Source organism: Apis mellifera, linkage group LG3 (assembly GCF_003254395.2).
Source record: "Apis mellifera strain DH4 linkage group LG3, Amel_HAv3.1, whole genome shotgun sequence".
NCBI classification, from domain to species: Eukaryota; Metazoa; Arthropoda; class Insecta; order Hymenoptera; family Apidae; genus Apis; species Apis mellifera.
The window spans coordinates 12,002,801-12,025,692 of NC_037640.1; the positions used below are offsets into that span (position 1 = coordinate 12,002,801).

Below are 22,892 nucleotides of genomic sequence, written 5' to 3' on the forward strand. Positions count from 1 at the left end.
TTCGACTTTGACTTCGAACGCTTCTCTCTCTCGAGAGAGAAAGCGAAATAAAATTCATATTCGGGAATCCCCTCCCTCCCTCTCTCTCGAGAAATTCACGCGAGCCACCACAGCTCGGAGGATGGGTGCTCGGACGACGAGTGGAGTCGGAAGGGAGCCGCTGGCCGCCCGATGGTGCTGCTACACCAACAACCTGTTGCAACCACCCCGACCACACGCCATAGCCAGCAGCGGGATACGTTCCAACTGGCCCGCCTCAAACTCTATCGCTTTTTCTCCTCGAACGAAATAAAAAAAGAAAAATCATCCATATCAGTATATATATATTTTTTTCCACTCGATTCATCTAGCAAGTAAAGAAAATTCGAAAATTTTAAGCGAACGATTGTAAGAAAAATTTGAAGTAATAGATACGAAGTGGAGGGGGAAGGGTGAATCGAACAGGTGTATCGGCGCGTTCGAAAAGGCATCTTTTCCGATCCCCTATTCGAATAAATCCCCTTCGGTACCCCCTCGGTCCCAATGCACGATACACACACACACAAATACACACACACAAATACACACACACACAAATACACACACACAAACACACACACACACAAATACACACACACACACAAATACACACACACAAACACACACACACAAACACACACACACACACACACACACACACACACACACACACACACACACACACACGTGTATAAGTGTTTTCGAATCGGATTGAAATTGACTTTGCTGCCGCCTGTGCTACCTGTCTCTACCTGTTATACCTGTTAGGGTGCGGAGAGGGAAGGGAGGGAAATAAAAGGGAAACGGCGAAGGGATAGGGAGGGGGGGGGGACGAACAAAGGGCGTATTCACGCGTCAAAAGTCACCACAGCGTAACGATAGGGTGGTCCACGAGGAGGGAGAGAGAGAGAGAGAGAGAGAGACAGAGAGTAGGACCTACTTTGGTATTTCTGCGGCATACCACTTGTCGCGCATTTATTCTTCCCCGAGGTTTACGAGCCTCGTCTACGTGACTGGTTGTAGTCACAGATGCAACTTTCGATGGAGAGAGAGAGAGAGAGAGAGAAAAAAAGAAACTACTTTTCCTCTCCTTTTTCTTTCTCGAACGATATAAATTTATATATATTTTTTTTTATCGCAATAATATTCGAGCGAGCGCGTAATAATAATATTCAAGTAAGCGAGAAGGAGGAGGAGAAAGAAGGCTGGTCGTGTCGTTCGTATTCGGTAGAGGCAGAGAAGGAAAGGGCTGGAAAGGAAGGAAAGAAAAGTCGGGTCTTTAGTAGGTCAACGGCGATGTTGTTCCTTCCCTTCGAGCATTACGTCATCGCGCCTCCCAACTCGCGCCGGCAGAGCGCGCAGCCTGTGTGCGAGCGAGGCGCGATGTGTGTGACTGCGCGTGCGCGCCAACATACACGCTACACGTACGTGCGCACCACGAACTGGCTGTCCCGTTCGTACGCGCGTACTTGACCACCCACCCACCCACCCGCCCGTCCACCCACCGCCTCGAGAACTATGTTTTTCAACATACCAGGTAGGTATCGGTCACGCGTCGAATTTAAGCTCGATAAATATATATATATATACGCGAGGAAAATATACGTATTTCGGTTACGTAACCGAATTAATCGATAGATTTTAAGTTTTATATATTATATATGTCGTTTCTTAAGCTCGATCGATAAAGAAGGAATCTTGTTCTTGGATGAGCGCGAGAAGGAAAGAAAGAAAGAAAGAGAAGATTCTCGTAAAGATCGATTATCGAAATTTTCGATGAGTGAAGAGGAGATACGATATGCGTGGAGAAACGTGCACGTGTGTCGGCCGCGCTCGGAGATCGACTCGTGTGCGGCCGAGTGGGGTTAGACTTACCACTCACTTTCGAAACGGAGCGCTTTTCTCGGCGTTCGCGCGAGCCGAGGGGTTCACGAATGTTCGTATATCGCCGCGTGAGACGCCGGGTGAAAAGGAAGAAGAACGGGGGAAGAATGGGAGGGGAGAGGGGGAGAGAGAGAGAGAGAGGTATATGCGGGTCGGGGTCGAGTCATGCATATCGATGACGGCTCGTATGAATTTTTCATAGTTTCTTTTACAATTTGAAAAGCTTGTTTCGGTGTCGTCGTTTATGGTTCTATAAACCCAGTGACCCCATCGGTGCGGATCTCTGTCTCGTGATCTTCGGCGCCTCCGTCTCTCCTCGCGGTTCGGGCTAACTAACTGTTCACGATATCGGTTCGACGACTGGTTTCCTTCCACGAACCTGCTGCCTTCCTCGTCCACAGAGAGGATCGGCTACTACTTCCTCTCTCTCTCTCTCTCTCTCTACCATTGATACCTCGATAGAAAGAGAAGAAGAAAAAAGAAAGAGGTAAATCTGAGAGCAAGATACGTCTACGAAAATCTATCAAATTCTAAACGACGAAGAACAGGAGAAGGAAGAGACACACGGTTAGGGTGCAGAAGAAGAAGAAGAAGAAGAAGAAGAAACGAAAGATATTGGTAATCGAGGAATCCGGGAACCCAGAACCGTTCGAACGGTTGGCTGCCGCAGACGCAAGGTCGTTGTCCTTGGGGGATCAACGACCCCTCGATGAGGGATGCCGTGGTGGGGATATATATACACCTCCCCATCCACCGCCGGCCGCCGTCTGGGTGGATAAGGGCGCCTCCAGGTTGGGTTAGACCTAGGGTTAGATTTAGAAGTCAGGAATAGGGATGCGGATAGTCACGTAGAGAGGGATAGAGAGAGACAGAGACAGAGACAGATAGAAGCGAGCGAGAGAGAGAGACAGATAGACGCGCGCACGTAGAGGGACGTAGATGGCCGGCCGCACCGCGGGCGGAGGGAGGGAGGGAGCGGAGCGGAGCGGAGTGGAGCGGCGTGGAGCGGAGCGGAGAGGAGGGGGGAGGGGAGGGCGGGCAGAAGAGAAGAAGGCGGCAGAAGGGAAAAAAGCTGAAAGGCGGCCCGGGGATAGAAAGTACGTGTTGGGTGGTGGTGGTGGGTCCGAATACACGGGGATAGAAAACCACGACTCGACCCGAAGGAAGACGTTTTTCGCTTCGAAAAAAAAAAACTAGGGAAGAGGATCGGTTCGATCATCGCGCAAAGGGGAGGGAGAGGGGGGGGAGGGTTCTATCTTTCCCGCCACCGCTGAAAGGTAAAGGATGGCGTAACCACCTGTTGGGGAGGGGGAGGGTTGCTTTCGCGTATTTTTCTCAGTTTTTAAGCGTCTCTGATCATCCGGTTACCCGGATTTCGTTGTTCCTTCGCCTCTCTTCATCGAAATTCTTCATCGAAACGAAAAATATTTTTCTCTTCGATAAGAAGAAGGAAGGAGGAGAGAAAGTGGAAAAATGGACGGTTCTCCAGGTCTCTCCTTCCTTTCCTTCCCTCCCTTCTCGCGAACCACGTAGGAAGAATGGCGGCCAAGTGATCGGAGTAAATCATGGTATCGGCATCGGGATTATTTGTTTTTGCTTTTTCCCTCCTCCCCCTCCCCCGCTATTCGTTCGTCCAATTCGTTCGTTCGTTTGTTTATTTATTTATTTTTTTTTTGAAGAGTAGAGTAAAGCTCGAGAGGAGGAAGAGGAGGAGGAGGAAGGAGGAGGAAGAGAGGAGGAAGAGGAAGCGTTGGTTCGGCGGTTCTACCTGTCGCCGGAAGAAGGAGGCGAAGGAGCCGGGGAAGGTGTCACGGTCCGTAAGGGACCGTGAGAGTGCAGGACGATAGGTGGATCCTTTCTGGACACGGAAAGCAGCGGAGCAGTGCAGGGCAGGCGAGGCCAGGGAGCAATGTCCCTTCGAGTCATCCCCTTCCTAACGTGTGTGTGTATATATACGTGAGGTATGCACGCCGTTACTCGCCTCCACGAGTTACCGACACTTTTTCCTCTCCTTTTCCCTTTCTTTCTTTCTTTCTTTCTTTTTTCCTTATCGAGCCACGGAATCTTCTAGATCCCTCCCTTATATATGTATATGTATGTGTATGTGTATTTCTCCTTTTTCGAAAAAGGGAAGTTTTAACCCTCTTCACCTTTCCTCCCCTTTTCTTCTTTCTTCTTCTTTCGAACAGATTAATGTAATTGTTATTCGGAATTATTAGGAGGAGAGGAAGGAAGGAAGGAAAGGAAGAAAGAAGTAATGATTTTCTTTCTTTTAGGCTTTTCTTCTTTCTTCTTCTTTCGAATTAATGTAATTTTCATTCGGAATTATTAGAAGGAGAGGAAGGAAAGAAAGAAAGGAAGAAGTAAGGATTTTTTTTCTTTTAGCCTTTTCTTCTTTCTTCTTCTTTCGAACAGATTAATATAATTTGCATTTGGAATTATTAGGAGGAGAGGAAGGAAGGAAGGAAAGGAAGAAAGAAGTAATGATTTCTTTTCTTTTAGGCTTTTCTTCTTTCTTCTTCTTTCGAACAGATTAATGTAATTGTTATTCGGAATTATTAGGAGGAGAGGAAGGAAAGAAAGAAAGAAAGAAAGAATTAATATAATTTCCATTTGGAATTATTAGAAGGAGAGGAAGGAAGGAAAGAAAGAAAGAAAGAATTAATGTAATTTCCATTCGGAATTATTAGGAGGAGAGGAAGGAAGGAAAGAAAGAAAGAAAGAAGTAATGATTTCTTTTCTTTTAGGCTTTTTTTTTTCTTCTTTCGAAAAATCGAACGATTGATGTGATTTTTATTAACGTAGGAATTATTAACGTAGGAGGAGAGGAAAGAAAGAAAGAAATTGTAATTTAAGTAATTATTAAGTAGGAGAGGAAGAGGAAAGAAGGAAGGAAAGAAGTAATAAGCCAATTTCCTTTTACCCTTTCTTTCTAAAATGCAATTTCCATTAGAAGGAAATTATTAATATAAAAGGAGAGAGAAAGTTTCCTTCTTCTTTCGAAAAAGAGATTAATGTAATTTCTATAATTCGGAATTATTAATATAAGAAGAGAGAAAAGAAAGAAAGGAAGAAAGAAGTAATAATCCTCTTTCCTCTTCCTTTCCTTTCCTTTCCTTTTTCTTTTGAAAAGCGAATTAATGTAATTTCCATTCAGAATTATTAATATAGGAGGAGAGAAAAAAAAGAAAAAAGAAAGAAGTAATCGTTGAATAAGTATCTCTTCGACTATATTTCAAAAATATTAATCCTTTTTCTTTCGAAAAGCCGATTAATGTAATTTCTATTATTAATAATAATCCTGTTTCCTCTTCCCCTTTCCTTTCCTTTTTCTTTCAAAAAGCCGACTAATATAATTTCTATTTGAAATTATTAATATAGAAGAGAGAAAAGAAAGAAAGAAAGAAAGAAAGAAAAAACTAAATAAATAAACAAAGAAAAAAAGAAAGAAAGAAAGAAATAAAAAAGAAAGAAAAAAAGAAAGAAAGAAAGAAAGAAGGAAAAAAAGAAAGAAAGAAAGAAATAAATAAATAAATAAAGAAGGAAAGAAAGAAAGAAAGAAGGAAAGAAGGAAGGAAAGAAGAAAAAAGGAAGGAAAGAAGGAAAAAAGAAGGAAAAAAGGAAGGAAAAAAGGAAGGAAAGAAGGAAAGAAGGAAAGAAGGAAGGAAAGAAGGAAAGAAAGAAAGAAAGAAAAAAGAAAGAAAGAAAGAAAAAAGAAAGAAAGAAATAAATAAATAAAGAAAGAAAGAAAGAAAAAAAGGAAGGAAGGAAGAAATAAATAAATAAATAAATAAATAAAGGAAAAAGAAAGAGAAATAAATAAATAAAGAAAGAAAGAAAGAAAGAAATAAAAAAAGAAAGAAAGAAAGAAAAAAAGAAAGAAAAAAGTATAATAACCCTCTTTCCTCTCCCCTTTCTTTCCTTCTTCTTTCGAAAAACCGAACAATTAATATAATTTCCATTCGAAATTATTAACACAAAAAAAAAAAAGTTTCCTTCTTCTTTCGAAAAACCGAACGATTAATATAATTTCTATTCAGAATTATTAATATAGGAGAGTAAAAAAAAAAAAAGAAAGAAGTAATTAAACCTCTTTCCTCTCTCCTTTCTTCCCCTTTTCTTTCGAAAAACCGAACGATTTTCATACAATTTCCATTCGAAATTATTAACACAGAAAAAAAAAAACTTTCCCTCTTCTTTCGAAAAACCGAATTAATACAATATCCATTCGAAATTATTAACACAGAAAAAAGAAAACTTTCCCTCTTCTTTCGATTAATGCAATTTCCACTCGAAATTATCAACACAAGAAAAAAGTAAACTTTCCCTCTTCTTTCGATTAATGCAATTTCCACTCGAAATTATTAACACACAGGAGAAAGAAAGAAAAGAAAGAAAGAAAGAAGTAATCTCGGGGAGGGAACAATGGTACCGTTATTCATCAGTTACAGTTTAAGTATTCCGCTTCGACTAATCCTCGCGAGAGGATTTCTAGTGGACGACGTAATCGGGGGAGGGGGGGAAGAAAAATAATATTCTTCCTCGAAAAATATATCCTTCCAAATACATCCTTCCTGCGATCGTTGCACGTACGAATAGAGGGACACGTGCTTTTCTTAGAACAACAACAACAATAACAACAACAACAACAACAACTGTCCGCTCTCGAAGCGGACGGCCGCAAGAAACACGGTGAAATCTCGTCGGCGTATCTCGCCCTTTCTATTTTACGTTGACCTCAAAAACTCGTCAACGTTGACCTCGACGAGGAGGAGAAGGAAGAGGGAGGAGGAGGGGGAGGAAGGGTCGGTGGTCGGATCGGGACGGGGAACCACTGTACTTTCCGGAGCAAATAGGAAAAATATCGTTTACGCCTCTCTCAGGGTGTAGCTGGGTTGATAAGATAGTCACTGGTGTCGCAGCGCGTGTATATACGTGATATTAAGGAAAGGAGATACAGAGAAACAGGGACGGGTCTCTCTCTCTCTCCTTCTCTATCTATCAATAGTATCTATATCACAGTGAATATACACTTTTTTTTCCCCATTTCTCTTTCCACGAGTTTTCCTTCCCTCTCTCGTTCGAAGGGAGAAGAGAGAAGAAAGTATAAAAATTGTACAAATTCTTGGAGGAGAGAGAGAGAGAGAGAGGGGAATATCGTGGGACGTTATCGCGTGACGAAATAAGAAAAAAGAAGAAAGAAGAAGAAGAAGGAACGGTGGGCGCCCTATATTCAACATCTCCGTCTATCTCTCTCTCTCCTTCTCCTCTTCAATGGTCCTAATTAGGTACATACAGTGTATACACATAAGGCTGTATTGCGACATACCAGTACCGTTCCAACTGGAAACCATATGCGACGAGGGGTTAAGTGTCGTCTTAACCTCCTTTCGGTATCTCAAATTCCTAAATCGACACCGATATCCATCTAAAAAAAATCAACTTTACCTTATTTCTCTTACCTTCTTCTTATTTCGCTTCCTCCATTCCTAACCAGAGATATTTCACGTTCCAATAATAATCATAACTTTTATTATATTATACCAAATTGCGATAATCGCGAATTGCGATACAAAACAATCATATATATATATATATATATACGCTCCAGTATTTCGATCGAAACTTTTCGTTTCGTTCCACTTTTCATTTTGACCGTAAATCAACAAAGTATTTTTTCTTTTTTTTTTTTCCCCTCCCTCATTTCATAAGTTATTAGAAAGTGTATATATATATATATAGGTAGCGATACTATCGTAACATAACCTGTCACCCTTGACCGTACGATTAGCTACACTCCAGCTTGGACGCCGTAAGAAGTCGAATATACAGATTATCCGAAGATGTAAATTCACATATGGTGGTCTCGGTCGGTAAATAGCGCCACGCGTCAACAAATTTTTCGTAACGAATATCGAATATCGAATATACATATATATATGTATATATTATGCGTATATGCTAAACATGGGTGCGTGGTAAATTTCCACGTGGTACGGCGTCGATACGGATAATAACATTAATCTCCTTTCGTTCCCTTAATTATTCCAACAACGTTCTGTTTTACCCGCTGATATCCGTTGATTAGGAATTAGGAATTTTTACGCGCACGTGGGAGCGGATCGAGGGGAGAAGGGATCGAGAGCGCATCCCTGATCTTAATTATAACATTGTGGCGGAAGGAGAAGCGCGAGAAGTGGGTTTTCGAAGTATGAAAGGATCGTTGTGCCGTCTTAACGGGGAGCGGGCGCGAGGCCGCTTGAAGGCGAGGCAAGGGCTTGGCTCTGGGAGCCAAGAAGTCGGTTTGTCCGTCGAACGACGTTGCTAGCCGTTTCTCAACCCTTTCGTGGTTACGTCACGTTAAAAAAGCTATTTGGGGTCAACACCCCGCTGCAGCGACACGTGTAGTACTCCTCGACTCTGTCTCTCCTCCCCCCCCCTCCTCCTCCTCCTCCCTCCACCCCCTTCTCTCCCGTGTGTGTGTGTGTGTACACGAAGGCAGCCGTCTTCTCTCTGCCTACTCCTCGCGGCACCGGACGCCATTGCTGCCGCCGCTGCTGCCACCTCCTCCGCGATAGTACTCCCTTCTACTCGGCTTAGTTTCCACTGGATTTCTAAGTTCCCTAGATACCATTGCCTAGCCCGTATTCTAGCCGCGACGACGACGCGACGTTTCGACAGCGGCGAGTCTTCGAATTCCGTGATCGGCCGAGTTCCGTGATCTCGATGGGATCGAGAGAAGAGCAAGCCCTTCGAGGGCCGGCACCCTCGTTTGTCCACGCGTTAAATTGCGCCCGGTTGGTATTACAGATTTTTGTAAACGATAGAAAAAAAAAAATAAAAGAGGAGAGAGATGGTTGTTTTGACACGACGAGAAAGGCGATATCCGCTCCGTAGATACGCTCCTGCGTATTATAAATTAAGGAAAAACCGTGATTCCGATGATAAGATAAGATATATCGGTCGCGGCGGTAAGAAAAAGCAAGTTGCGCGATACGTAAGATACGTTGCTCGTACGAGATAAACGAAATTGATCGTAGATCTTAAAAGGAGAAATTTATTTTCGATATATATATATATGTATATACGCGTCCTCCACCTCGTGCGACGAACGAGGAGCGGATACGATGGAGACCGTGAGATTAGAATGGACTAATATGCAGCCCCGAGCGATACAGCCCTGGCCGTGGGCGCGCGAGCGAGTAGGAGAGCCAACAGAATTTCTCGAAACTCTACGCGTCCACGTAGAGTGAAACTAGCGCGCTAGTCTTGCTAGAACGAAACCAAGGACGCTAGAGGAAAGAACGGCAGAGAGACGAAGAAGAAGAAGAAGAAGAGAAGAAGCAATAGCAGCAGCAGTTACGGTGGCGTAGCTACTACGATGGTGGTGAGAGTGGTAACGGTGGCGGCGACTAGCAGAGAAATCGAACGATCGTGTAGCGAGCAGAGTCGAATCATCGTGGCGGCTTCGTCGACGGTGGCGACGACGTCGAAAGCGGTGGCGGTGGCGACGGTGGCAGCGGCGGTGGTGGCGGCGGTGACGGCGGCGATAGCTCCCCTTTACCCCGACCCACGTTGTCTACGTGTATGTCTCCACCTCTTTACCCCGTCGCCGCTGCCGCACCGTCCCCGCCGTGCCTACCACCGCCCCCACCCCAGCTCCGCCACCGACAGACGATCCCTCCGTTCCCGCGTGCTCCGTTCTCCCCTGCCCGACTCTCAGACTCTCCGGAGCTTCCCCTTCCAGCGACTTTTTTTGTCCGTATACGCCTCGTCCATCGCGACAAGGCAGCTTCCAAGCCTTTTTATCAGTCGACCGAAAAGATCCGTGAGGATCCTTCCGCGGCAGCGCCCCGCGCATCGCTTCTAACCAACCCTCGTGCGTTGGATTTACCTCGTGTGCACGCTTGTATATATACATGTATATACATACATATATATATATATTTCTCGTTTCGACCAGCCGAATTTATTTTCGTTCACTCGACTTGGCGCGTTTCGCTTATTACGTTCAAAAGGGAGTTTAAAGGTAAAAGCGCGGGAAAGTGACTCGAATCTTTTCGATCGTATATCGATAAAGATAGTGAGCGCTAATAAGAGTTACCGATAATGAAGTCGTTCGTCCGACGTTGTTGCAATGGTGTAGTACACGCGTGTCGGGGTAAACGTGTCAAGGTGCCGTCAGCGTAGCGCAACGATTCCGGTGACGACACGCAGGCAACCAACACACGTTGAATTCAACGAGGAAATCGGGCGAAGGTGCGTTTATTTCCATGGCAACGTGACGACGCACGTTGGATTCTTGTCCACGGATTCGCACGACAAGCATCGAGCGAACGAAGCGGAAGCTGAACCAGCGACAAACAACTACCAGGATACGCAAATGTGGTTGGTACTACTCGTACATTTGCTGCTCGCAAGTTGAGAAACAGCCTCGTGGCGGAGAGGCGGTTGTCTCGCTCTATCTTACGCCGCTGCTTGGCGAGTCGGTACAGAAAAAAGTGCGCAGACGCAAATCGCGGTTGCGTGTGTAACTCGCAACGCGACTCCTCCACGGATATTTTAACACGTTCGTCAATTTCTTTCGTCCTCTTGATACGTTCAACCACCCCCCCTTCCTTCCCTTCGATTTCACCGACATATTTTTCTATTTGATTCGTCTCTATAAAACGAAACGCAATCCTCGATTATGTATCTTTAATCGTAGGGGGTGTATCGATATCTTTGCGAATTTATTAATTATACGAATACAGATCATAGTACAGCTCCGTCGATCATTCCTTTTTCTCTTCTCTTTCTTACCAATACGTAGAAATCAGTTGGATAACGAATAAGAAAAAACTAATAATAAAAGTAAATTGCAGAAAGGATTTATATATATATATATATATATATGTGTATGTGTGTATATATATATATATATATGTACATATACGATATATATGTATATATCGCGTCACGAGTCCGTAACGTAATCCATATGGCTCTATTTTAAAAACTTGAACAGAAACTCGGTGCCCCTTTAACCCGCATTTTCCTTTATCAAAATAATATGAGAAGCGATAAGCGACTGTCGCAACCGCTGGAACCGCACATGACGTCGTCGTCAATGGGTAACAAGTTTGCGAGTAGTTGCACGAGCTCGTGGTGACTTTGCCAGAACGAGTGCGCAGTAACGCGATGTAAGAAGTGGCTAGGAGGTAGAGAGGGAGAGGGTGTGTTCGAGAAAGAAACCCGAGGAACGAGGGCGTATAAGCAGGGGGAGGTGGCAGGTTTAAGGAAAGGTGGAAGAGAAGGAGAAGTTGGTCACAACCGTGAGAACAAAGGGGCGAAAATAAGTGCCCTTTTTGGAGGGTGATCGAGGGTGAGGAGCAAGAAAGAGGAAGACGAATCGGGGGAATGCGTTTGTGTAGGTTTCGAAGGAGATAAAAAGAGTGGATGGCTGTTGGGAGGAAAGAGAAAGAAGTCAGGCGATTCGTTCCTTGCGGGTTAAGGAAAGAGTGGGAGAATCGGAGCGAGCGAGCGAGAGAGAAAGAGCGAGAGCGATAAGAGAGGAAAACAGATAGAGAGAGAGAGAGAAACTACAAAAGTGTGAGTGCGAGAGAGGGAGAAACGAGAAGGACGAAACGCGCAGGATGGCGCGAGGGAGTAGAGGGTGTTGGGGAGTGAGGGAAGGAAGGAGTGCGTGACGAGGAGGGTGAGAAGGTGGGGGGGATATAAAGAGAGGGTGAAGGGTGTAGTGGGGACTGTTGGGTAGGTGGCGGTGGTAGGATTGCGGGAGGTTGTGCGCGGCTCGACTTCGGTGGTTCGGTTGAACGAGGGCGCGCAAACGGGCGGGTGTCGCGAGCGTTGCAAAGCGGTGAAGGGTACCACGAACGGAAAGCACGGTCGTGGCGCTAGGCGGGCGTAGGCGAGGTTCCGTGACGGCCGTTCGGTGGCGCAGCAGGAATTCCCAGCACGGCAGGCACCGGGTTGGTCAGCTACGTGGTGTTCGTGCGCCTCTCTCTCTATCGGTGTGTATATGCGCGATTTGCCCCGAGTCCGCGCCTCGACTTGATGACATGGCGTCCTAGCGCTGCACGGGCCAAGTCGCACGTCCTCGGTGGAGAGGCTCTCACCCCGTCGTCGAATCAACTGCATCCCAGGATGCCAAGGTAAGTCGACGTGGTGCCAATAGTGTCAATTTTCCAACGTACCGTGTATTAAATAGAATCGAGCTGTTCCGGAACTCGGGTGTCATCGGGAAAAACCGGGCGGTGTCGATAAGCTGAAAAATGTACCGTGCGCTTCGAGCTCGTTTCGTCAAACCAGGTAGGGTCGTTGCCATCGTGCCTACCCTACGAATCAATATTACCAGTGCGGAGAAGAGGACGCCTCTTTCTCTCTCATACTTTCTCAACGCTTTCTCCCTCTTTATTTGTGCACCTATCTTTCACCTTTCGCTCTCTTGCTCTATTCTTCCCTCGTTTCTTTAGTTTCATTATCCGTGTCCGTCGTGTGATCGTCGTCATTGTTATTGTCGTCTTCGTCGTGGTCGCCGTTGCCGTCGTCATCGTCATCGTCGTCGTCGTCGTCGTCGTCGTCGTCGTCCTCGTTGTCATCATCGTTACACTAGTTGCTGCTGTGTGTGGTGTAAATTCGAATCAAGAATATTTGCCAGTGCTTCGTATGTTTATACGCTCGTAATTGTGTACGTGTGCGTTCTTTGTGCGTGTGTGCGCACGCCATAGTGCGATATTGTGTCTGTATGTGTGCGTGCGTGTACGTGTGGTGTGCCGTGTGCGAGTGTGCTCGCGCGTGTGTGTGTGTGTATATATATATATGTACGTAGAAAGGGTTAACACAATAAGAGTAACAGAAAAAGGAAATGTTCTCGGGGTAAAAAGAGAGAGGTTAGTTTCACAGTTTCTTGGAAAAACATGGAAAAAAAAAATGAAGCACGCATAAGGAGGAGGATACTACGTGGCTTATCGACACATCGACGACAGCGTGCCTCTCGACGTGGATTTTCGCTCGGCGAGAGAGGGTTGCGTAAATCTTCCCTCCCTCCTCCTTCCCTCGTCTCTTGGAATCACTCTGTCTTCCTCGTGTATTTCGTCTCTCTCGCTCTTTCCCCCCTCTCTATCTTTTTCTCTCTTGAACGTGTGTCGCGGTCGGGTATGGCGCTGCCCATAGGCGCCGATACGCCCCGGGGTGTCGAGGCTGACTCGACTCGAGTCGAGTCGTTCGTTCGTTCGTTCGTCCATCCGCCGACCATCCTCCCCCTTGTTGTGTTCATTGAGCCGCTTGTTCCCCAGTATGCCTCTGCAGTTGCTTCCCTCGTGAGGGAGCGTCATTGTTACTGTCGATCGTGTTCATTTCCTCTTCGTGATTTTTCCCCTGTCTATATTGTATTTTCTTATTTGGCTAATATTAGCCTTCGACTTACATTGCGATCTTTACCTCGTACCATAACAGGTGAGTTGTATACACATACCTTACTTGTCTCTGTAAACGCGCGAGATCGGATCAGTGCCACAGCCTCGAGTTGAAGCACGTGTCAGAACGTGCCTTTCGGTCGGCAGTGTCACCACGCGCTCGTTAATTAATCTCTTCGTTCCTATATCGTAGTGTGGAAAATTATGTAACTTGTGCTACATCGGGGTGGATAAAAAAATAGAAAGGAATAAGAAAACGTGTGCTCGGTTGTGCAAAATGTTTGTAATCGATAAAAGAAGGTCTTGTGATTGAGTAAGTTTGTGGATGAAAGTGGAGTAGATGGTGACATATACACATATTTCAGGGTATTACAGGTGCGTTGTATATAATTGTGATACATTTATAACGTGAATATCGTTCCACTTTTAACGTTACAATTTGTTTCCATGTATTTTTATCGCTTTTGTGAGGAGAGTTGTACGAAAAATCATAAAAATTCGTAACGAGATCTGCTTTTAAAAGTAGAAATATATTTTCGTATTTTGAAATTTATAGGTGATTTAATATATTTTTTTTTTTTTTTAACTGTTCACACGTGATTTGAACTCTTTTTTTTTTACGTCTTTTAAAAATAATTTTATTTTTCAATAATTTTTAATTTCGCAGATATTTCTATTAAAATCTTTGGATTCCTTATATATCGTGTAAGAATTCAAAGTGCACATTTACCGTTAGTCGTCGAACCAAGTTATCTCGAACAGGGATTCGTTGTTATCTTTGAGATATAGACATACTTGAACAAAGATTGTACTAGCTTACAAAATTATGTTGTATAATTTTTTTATTAGACTTTTTTCTAATATATATATACGTGTGTGTGTAGAATTCATAAATCTTTCTTACATTATAAATTTTTTCTTTTAATAAATTAATAATCTAAATTCTTGTAAAAAAATTTTTTAATAGGTTACAACGATCTTTAGATACGCGTGAAAAAGTTTGAAAAAAAAATACCTTCATCTACCTCCCGCCAAGTGAAATAATCTAACAACCACGTGGTTGGACACGTGGTGTATTCACTGCTGTATATTTCTCCATTTTGAATAGTTTCTTATCTGTTGATACATGTGTTACGTTAACCAGTTGAAGTTTTCTTTTTATATAATTTGTTAAAAAAAATTTTTTCTTTTCTTAAAAATTATCGCAAAGTTATATCACTTCCAACACGTATCTATTTATACTGTCGTTCATGTGTTCTTTAAAAAAACGATATTATATTTATCTAGATGAAAAATTATATTGTACATTGATCGTATTGATTGTTTAGAAAGTGATAATGAATTTATTTCAAAGGATTAATGAAATTAATAATTTTTTTTTTTCAAAAATATTTATTATCGTTGTACGGAAAAATTAATATCGCGAATCACGGAAACATTACGAGAGAAATAATATAACCTGCACATAAGCGACAAGTGTCCGTTTGTGCACCGAAGCTCGACATATTCATACCCACGTGTTTCGATGAGAACTTACACAGAACTTCCTGCGGGTTCCTGATTAAAGTAGCGTGACGATTTTATCATGGTACCCGCGAAGGGTTGAAGCATCGATTATAGTGGTAATGGTGGTCGTATGCACGATATGGAGAGGGTTCCAGTAAAATATATATATGTATAGGAACGATCTTTTGTGATGTTAATAATTTGGTAATTTATTAGTGTGACATCGAGTATCATTTGTTAACTTTTCATGAATAGACGAGTGATGTAATTTGGCCTTCTTTTATTCAAACTTCCCGCCTAGTCTAGATGTTAGTCGATAATATAGATTTCTACTATTACAATTCATTGTACACTCGTGGAAAGGTTAAGCCAATATAATACATTTGTTCGTAAGGAAGAGCTTAGAAAGCAAGAAACTTTTCAATAATTGAAAAATTATCTTCCAATATTTAATTTTCGCGCTTAACTTTAATCGAGTTTTAAAAAAATTGTTGAGGCGTGGTGCAACTTGTTAATTTCTATTTACGATTGGTTAGAATACATGGTCGAAATAAAATCCTTCTAGAAAAGTGTGAGCGTTCGCGTTATGATTTCGTATTTTTAAAATTATTGATAATTTTACCCAGATAAGATAAAGATTAAAGATTTCTTTCGTTTCAAAAATAGCAGAAGTTGCCAATTTCTATTTTATGGTTAAAAATTATATACGATCTGTGCACGCGCATGCGCGTTCGTGTAACGGTGATGACTGTGCAACGTGCTGCCTCTCCCTGCTACTCCCCGACCGTTGTTCCTTTTATTACGTGTGTGGATTACGACTGCGTGGTCGTCAGGATATATCCATTACAAGAATGTCGGGCTGTGACAGTAGTTTGCACTTTTGCCAACTACTCGTTGCAAGTTTTGATTTTCATAGAAGATAATAGCAGTGTGACACGTTCGTTAATTGTAGTTTTCGTTAATTGCTCGATCGATCCTAAATCTTTCTAGGGAGAACAATGGCTGCGTTATTTTTCAGGGACATTAGGATAATGTATTTTAAACGAGCCGTTTTTATTCCTCGTTCTCCGTCCAATCGACAAAGAGGGGCAGACGTGGTAGTAAACATTTAAAAAAAAAAAAAAAGAAGAAGAAGAAATAGGTACAAAGAGAGTCCCAAGTCCTATGTGTTTATCATTTTAACCTGATGACATCATTTTTGCTACTACTACTACTACAGATTTGTATTAATATATATATATATATATATATACACCTTCTTCACCCTTTCTTCATATTCGCCATTGTTCCACGTTAATACGACACGTTATTTATAAGGGGTCGATTACTCGACAATATATCCTCTGCAATAACAGATTCCGAGGGTAATGTTTGGATGGATTTATTTTCTCCTCGTTCTTTTGTTTGAATCTCTTTTATCCTTGGAATGATTCACCGGGGGAGGGGGGGATGGTGTGTGTCAACAACACAGAGAGCCTCTACAACTAAACTGGACGTTAGGAGAGTTAGTCGAATCGAATATATCTACACCTGTTTTCATAACACCCAATGCAACTATATCGCGAAATGGGTGTTCAGCTTCGCGCCCTAGTTACACCTGTGTCTAGTATCGTGGTGGTATACGTAATACGTTTGCACGACACTGTACGTCAACCGAGGTTGCCACGTTTCCTTCCGACTGCTTACTTGAAAAACTTGAGGTCGCGACTACTGAATAACGAGTTACCAGCGAATTATTATTATTAGTCGATCCTTTAACACTAAAGATCTAATCTAAACATTATTTTCTTCTTTCTCACGATTAATTTCAATTTCCATTCCAGATAAAAAATCATGCTTCGCGCATAAAGCAACGTTATCTACGTTTATAAATACTCTTATTAAATTAAAAAAAAAAAATTAAATTGTAAATCAATAGTAATTGAAGTTGTAATGATTTGCAACTGTAATTGGTATATTTATATTAATTGCAAAAAAATTTATCAATAGCGTAATCATCGTATTCGTATTGATACGAATTTTTAAAAATTGTATTATCGCTGAAACTGGAGAGAAGGAGTCTTCGTTTCTTCGCTATAATATTATATCCGAAATGGAGTGGATTTTTTATCGGGGAAAAAAGAGAATTTAGTGAAAACAGGAGGGGTGATCGCCGCAGCAATGCGCATCGAGGGGCGATCGTGTTTAACGAAGGGTCGGCAACGGTGCATAGATTTAATCGCTCTATGGGAACGGAACGTTGCGTAGGAAATCGCTGAAAAGCTACACACAGTGCGCTACACAGGGTCGAATATATATACATATACATATATACACACATATATCTTTTCCAAAAAAAAAAAAAAAAAAAAAGAAATACGTGTTTCATTAGCATACAATATTCATTAGAGGGAAGTTAAAAGTGGACAAAGTAAAGAAAATCGTTAATATCACAGCGTTTGCGTCAACCGTTTGATTCGTCGTGGTTTTTCTAAGTATCTTCGTCACTCTCTATTATCGGTAATTTTTTTTTTTTTTTTTCCTTCAATTTTTTTTTCTCAAGCGTTTCAACATCGTATATATCGCGATTATTATTATTATTATTATTATTATTATATTCGCGAAGATTTTTTTTTCCTAAACCGCGCGCGCGAAGAACGTTGAGAATCGAGAACGTTCGAACGTTCGGCTGTGAAAAAATGTAGGGTGGACGCCAATGCGCGCAGCGAGGTCGGCCGTCGTCGTTGCCGGCGGAAGGGTGGTGGTCGTGAGGGCGAGGAGCGTCAGAGAGGGGTAGGTACGAGGTTGAGGAGGTGTAGGAGGGCGCGATGGCGGGTGGGAGGGGTAGGGTGCAGGCTAACAGAAAGAAAGATGGCCGACGAGCATGTCTGTGAGTGCATGCGTGAGTGCGTGAGAGTGGCTCAGACTCGTCTGTCTTCTCTGTGTGTGTGTGTGTGTGTATATATACCACGTTCGATATTCGTGTGGCTGTGGTGGTGGTGGTCACATGTCTGAGAGGGGCAAAAGAGCAAACTCTTCAGAGATGAGATTCAACGTCTCGGAATCCTGTGACGATGGAGCGTACGATATTTCTTTTAGGGTTGACGAAACGTTTTTGAAAAAATTAAAACTAAATCTCGATTTCGAATTCATTTCAATTCAATTCGAACGACCGCGATCTCTTCTTTATCGATCGAGTTTACGAATTATTTTTATTATTTCGACAACATTTCGAAACATCGCGAGCTTTCGATATTTTCTTCTTCTTTTTTTTTTTTTTTTCTGCCTCCATCGCGCGATAAATAAAATCGCGTCGAACGAAATTTTGAATTTATTCATGCATGTTTCACGCGTTTGTATACGTATTACATTTACAGCCTATATATATAACCGTTAATTATTTTCGCTACGTGGAAGGCAAATCTCTCCGAATATGCAATAAAACTAGTGACTTTCCATTCCCTCGAAGTGAAACAAACCCGAAAACGAGGTGTATGCGCGGTGTCAGCTCGCTGGGCGATTGAACGAACGAATCAGAAATGTTTGCGAGTATTTCTCCACGAAGGCTCTAAAATGTGGGACACGTTCCTCGGTAGCCAATCCCTCTTCCCCTTTGCCGCAAAATTCTCCGTTAACTTCGTACCTGGTGCTTCCACTACAACCTAACGGAATGAGCTGTACCTGTGCCTCGATGCCGACAAACTATCACGCGTGTACGCGTGCCTGCTCGTGCACACACACACGCGCGAGCGAGTGAGCGCGAGCGCGCGAGCGCACAACTATGTGTGCTCGGGAATGTGTGAACTGTGAGCGCGTTCATCGTTCCAAGCACATCCTGGCACTCCCCCAGTAAGAGGAGGTGCGACAAGGGACAGATATCCGAGTGTGTGCATACGTAAGGCTTGCTGCCTCACGCTCGATTCGATACACTCCCGAATTATATCACTTACCACCGCTTGAGGAAAATCTCGCTCGGTAGGAAAGGTTACCCTAAATCGCTCTCGCCGGGCTGTCTCCTTCTCCGTCGGTCGAACAGAGCAGCGCGCCGGGGCTCTCGCTGCTCGGGGATTCGCTTCGAGCGTTTATTTCGTCGCTACAGATATTGATTATTGTAAGCCCAACCTAGTCGCTCGCTCGCTCTATTTTTTTCTTTCTCTCTTTCCTTCTTCCCCTTCCATCGATACCGCTTCCTCCCCCCCCTCCCCGCCCGAAGGGGGGACGCGTCGCCAACTAACCATTCCGCCGATTTCTTTCCGCAATTCTCGATCCCGCTTCCCCCCTTGTCAAACTCTCGTCGTCGAATCCTTTCCTCGACTCTCCGTCGTCTGTCTCCGTCTTTCATCCGTTTATCTAGCCATTTCGTTTCCTCGTCTGGCACACTCGGCTGGCTTCGACCTCGATCCGACCGTTAAAATTCGGTCGATCGATGAAGCAACCCTTATTCTAGACCGGCTAACGCCTCCGGATGTTCCTATTTGCTCCCTTTTTCCTCTCGATATCTATCTTCCCGCCCCTCCCCTTTTCTCTATATATATATCTTCCATATATTTCTTCATCCCCGCCCCCCTCCTTCGTTTCTCAGAATTTTCTTATCACGCTCGAGAATATGACAAAATTCCAAATGTAAAATCACGTTCACGATTGAAACTTGGCAGAAATATCTCTAGCATTGGCGAGGACGGCGGCCCTCGGGAATCGGTTCGATGGCGAGTGAGAGAGAGAGAGAGATAGAGCGAGCGAGGAGAGGTGGGGAGGGGTAGGGGCATTATTACGGTCGTGCTTGATTTCGCGTGCGGCCGAGAAAAACGGAAAAATATTCGCCAGCGTGACGACGTTGCACGGCGTGACCAGCCCGTAGATTCTCTTTGCGAAGAAACGATTTTGTCGACTGACACGTACATCCTTGAGCGATGACTCAGCGGAATGTTCTTCTCTATCGATACGTATCTCTCGGTTGATTCGCGGCAAGAATAATCCTAGGATAAAAACTATCGTCTTTAAACGCTATTAATGGATCCCAGAATGCCTAGTAAAGAACACAACTACTAACTCTGGCTTAGGCGTGCATGTGCAACGTGCGAGTACGTATACCCGTATCCTCTATACGCGGAAGCGTCGAAACAGTAAAAGGTAGGAGGCACAGGCCAGCCAACAAGGGGAGGGCACATAAGCAGAGGAACAAACAGAGAAAGAGCGACGGGGGCAGGGTGGAGAGAGAAAGAAGCAGAGAGAGAGAGAGCGAGCGAGCGAGCGAGCGAGAATGGATATACAGGGAAGAGAGAGAGAGACAGTCCGAGAAACCGAGCGAGACAGGGAGGACGAGCGAGGATTTCAGGCTCTCGAAACGCAGCGGTATTTGCCGCGCTTTGTCGTTCGTTTTGTACCTCGGCGTGACTCTGCCGCTGGTGCTGATTACGCAATGCGTGGCCATGAGAGGAGCGAGTCGCGTACACTCACGTACGAACGCATACATGTATCCTCGCTTTAAGGACGTGTGCGCGTCACAAACGCGAGAATGTAGCGCAGCCGTATGCGTGACACGCATACGAACACGCGGCCGCAGCCACGCACGTGCGTGAGCAACAGGCAGTGCGTGCACGAGTGTACGTGTTTCGTAGTTACACATATGCGCGCGTAGATTCGATTAGCCCGCTACCGGTCGAGCTAGTGTTGGTGCGCGTGCTGGGGTGCGCATGCGCGCATAGATCGGCAACGTGTGTGTGTACAACGCAACATCTCGCGGTGTCATCGATGATGGCCCACATCTTGTACTGTTTACAACACAAATTACGACGAGGCACGCGTGCCGTGAAGCGTTCCGTGCGCGCAGCAACAAACTCTCGTATCCTTCTCGTCCTATCCTCTCCTCCTGCTCGCAACCAGCGATATACACAGACGGATATCTTTCCGCTCGTTCCGTGGATACTACTCTTCTCTGTTCGTCTCGGGAACTTGGTCGTTTTCGGGGTCAACCGAAACGTTGGAAGGAGACGAAATCAACGTCTCGTTTCCTAGGACGTACTCTGTTGGTAAATGTGTGCGCGCACATTCGTGTGACCAGCCGAGGCAACGCGATACAAGTACGCAAGTGTTTTTGTCCGCATAGTTATGTACGGCTTTGTAGTTATGTACGATGAATATACATAGGCGTGTAACCTAGGAACAATAGGGTCGGTTACGAGGATGACGTCGGACGAAATAAGAATTCGAAGTGGTGACGACGGTGTCGATAATGATGGTGGTGACCGTGATGGTTAAGGGGATATAACGGAACGAAGTTCGTACCGCGATGATAGAGCGCGCTCTTCCCATCTTTCTCCGCTCTTTGCTGGTAATTTATTATTGTGCACATTTAGTCGATTTGTAATCGTCGTCGTCGTCGTCGTCGTCGTCGTCGTCGTTCGTTCGAACGTTATCTATCGAATGAAAATGTTTCAATATAGAGAGACAAAACTATATTCGCGTCGTGGAGTCTCTTTGTCGTGCAACTCGATTCGATAGAGAGAAGTCGTAAATATCGTTTAATCGAGTTTTATCGTCCGCGTGTAGCACGATCGCACGCGTGATCGAACGAATAATACGGTGTACGGTGATCGTTGGATCCCCAACGATTCGCTTTCGTGCCTCCTATTCAACGAATTTCTCGATTTCCCGTTATTAGAGCGAAACACACGTTCGTTTAATCGGCGTTAGAGGCCGCTCTTTTCCACACGTTGGAACATCGTATATACCGCCTTTAACGAGAGGAATGATACGGGAGGATGGGAAGAGTAATTAACGGCTTAATTATACGGCGAAGAGTGTTCATTGCTAAAGCTTAAATAGAGACAATACGTAGAGCGTATTTTCCACGGCCGGCCGTGAATGTTGATAACCTGAATAGTGTTTTCGAGAATCGGCGAATGATGACGTTTTCGATTGCCAATTGGAAAGAAAGAGAGGCCACTTTTATATTTCGTTTCGTTGACGCGACGATCCTGCGTATAGAAGCGTCAGGTTTTTCGTGTTCGCTCGAAAACTGGTCGAACACGATCCGATCCGTGTGTCTGCGCGACTAAACAATATAACTAAGAGAGGTGGTTCGATGCTGGTTGTATGTGCACCTTTCGAGGAACGCAATTGTGTACACTGTCACGGTCTTCATTTGCGTTCAATCCCCTCTCGTCTCGTTCCTTCTTCGATCGACTTTCATGCACGGTTCATTGAATAGCTAGAAGTTTGCTAATCCCTCGTGTTTTAACGGCGATATCTATAGTATTTCGTCTAAGGATAATTCTAATCATTATAATATACATATATATTAATTATATATAATTACTATTATATTTTAATATATTATTTATGTATCAAATTATATAATTAAATTAATAAAAAATTTTAAAAAAAAATTTTTTTAAAAAAAAAAAAAAATTTTTAAAAACCCCCAAATTTTAATAAAAAATAAAAAATTATAAATATAATTTAAATCTAAATTAAACTATCTAATTAAATAATATAATTATAAAATATTATAATATATAAATATTAATAAATATTATATATATTAAGAAATATTACATAATAATATATATATAATATACATAAATATAATAAAATTTATATAAATATATAAATAAATATATAAATAATATATAAATATATAATAATAATAATATAAATATAATAATTTTATAAATATACAAATATATAATATATAAATAATATATAAAATATAATATAATTATATAAATATAAAATATATAATATATAATTTAAATTATATTATATAATATATATTATATTTTTAAATTAAATATTAGCTATATAAAAAAATATATTATATATAAATCATTATAATATATAAATAATTATAATAATTATATATAAAATATATAAATATATAATATATAAATATTTAATATATATAATATATATATATAATATATATAATATATATAATAATATATAATAATATAATAATATAAAAATTTATATAAATATATAATATAATAATATAAATAATATATATAAATAATATAATATATATATAATAATATACATAAATATAATAAAATTTATATAAATATATAAATATATAATATATAAATC

The 22,892-nt window shown here is 42.6% G+C and overlaps 1 long non-coding RNA gene across 1 annotated transcript; it reads left to right on the plus strand.

The window, feature by feature from the left end:
- The first annotated feature begins 10,811 nt into the window (after positions 1–10,811).
- LOC113218619 lies at positions 10,812–13,558 on the plus strand. The gene is made up of 2 exons (XR_003304254.1): positions 10,812–12,056; positions 12,113–13,558. It is a non-coding gene; the product is annotated as an uncharacterized LOC113218619 (long non-coding RNA).
- The last annotated feature ends 9,334 nt before the right edge of the window (positions 13,559–22,892 follow it).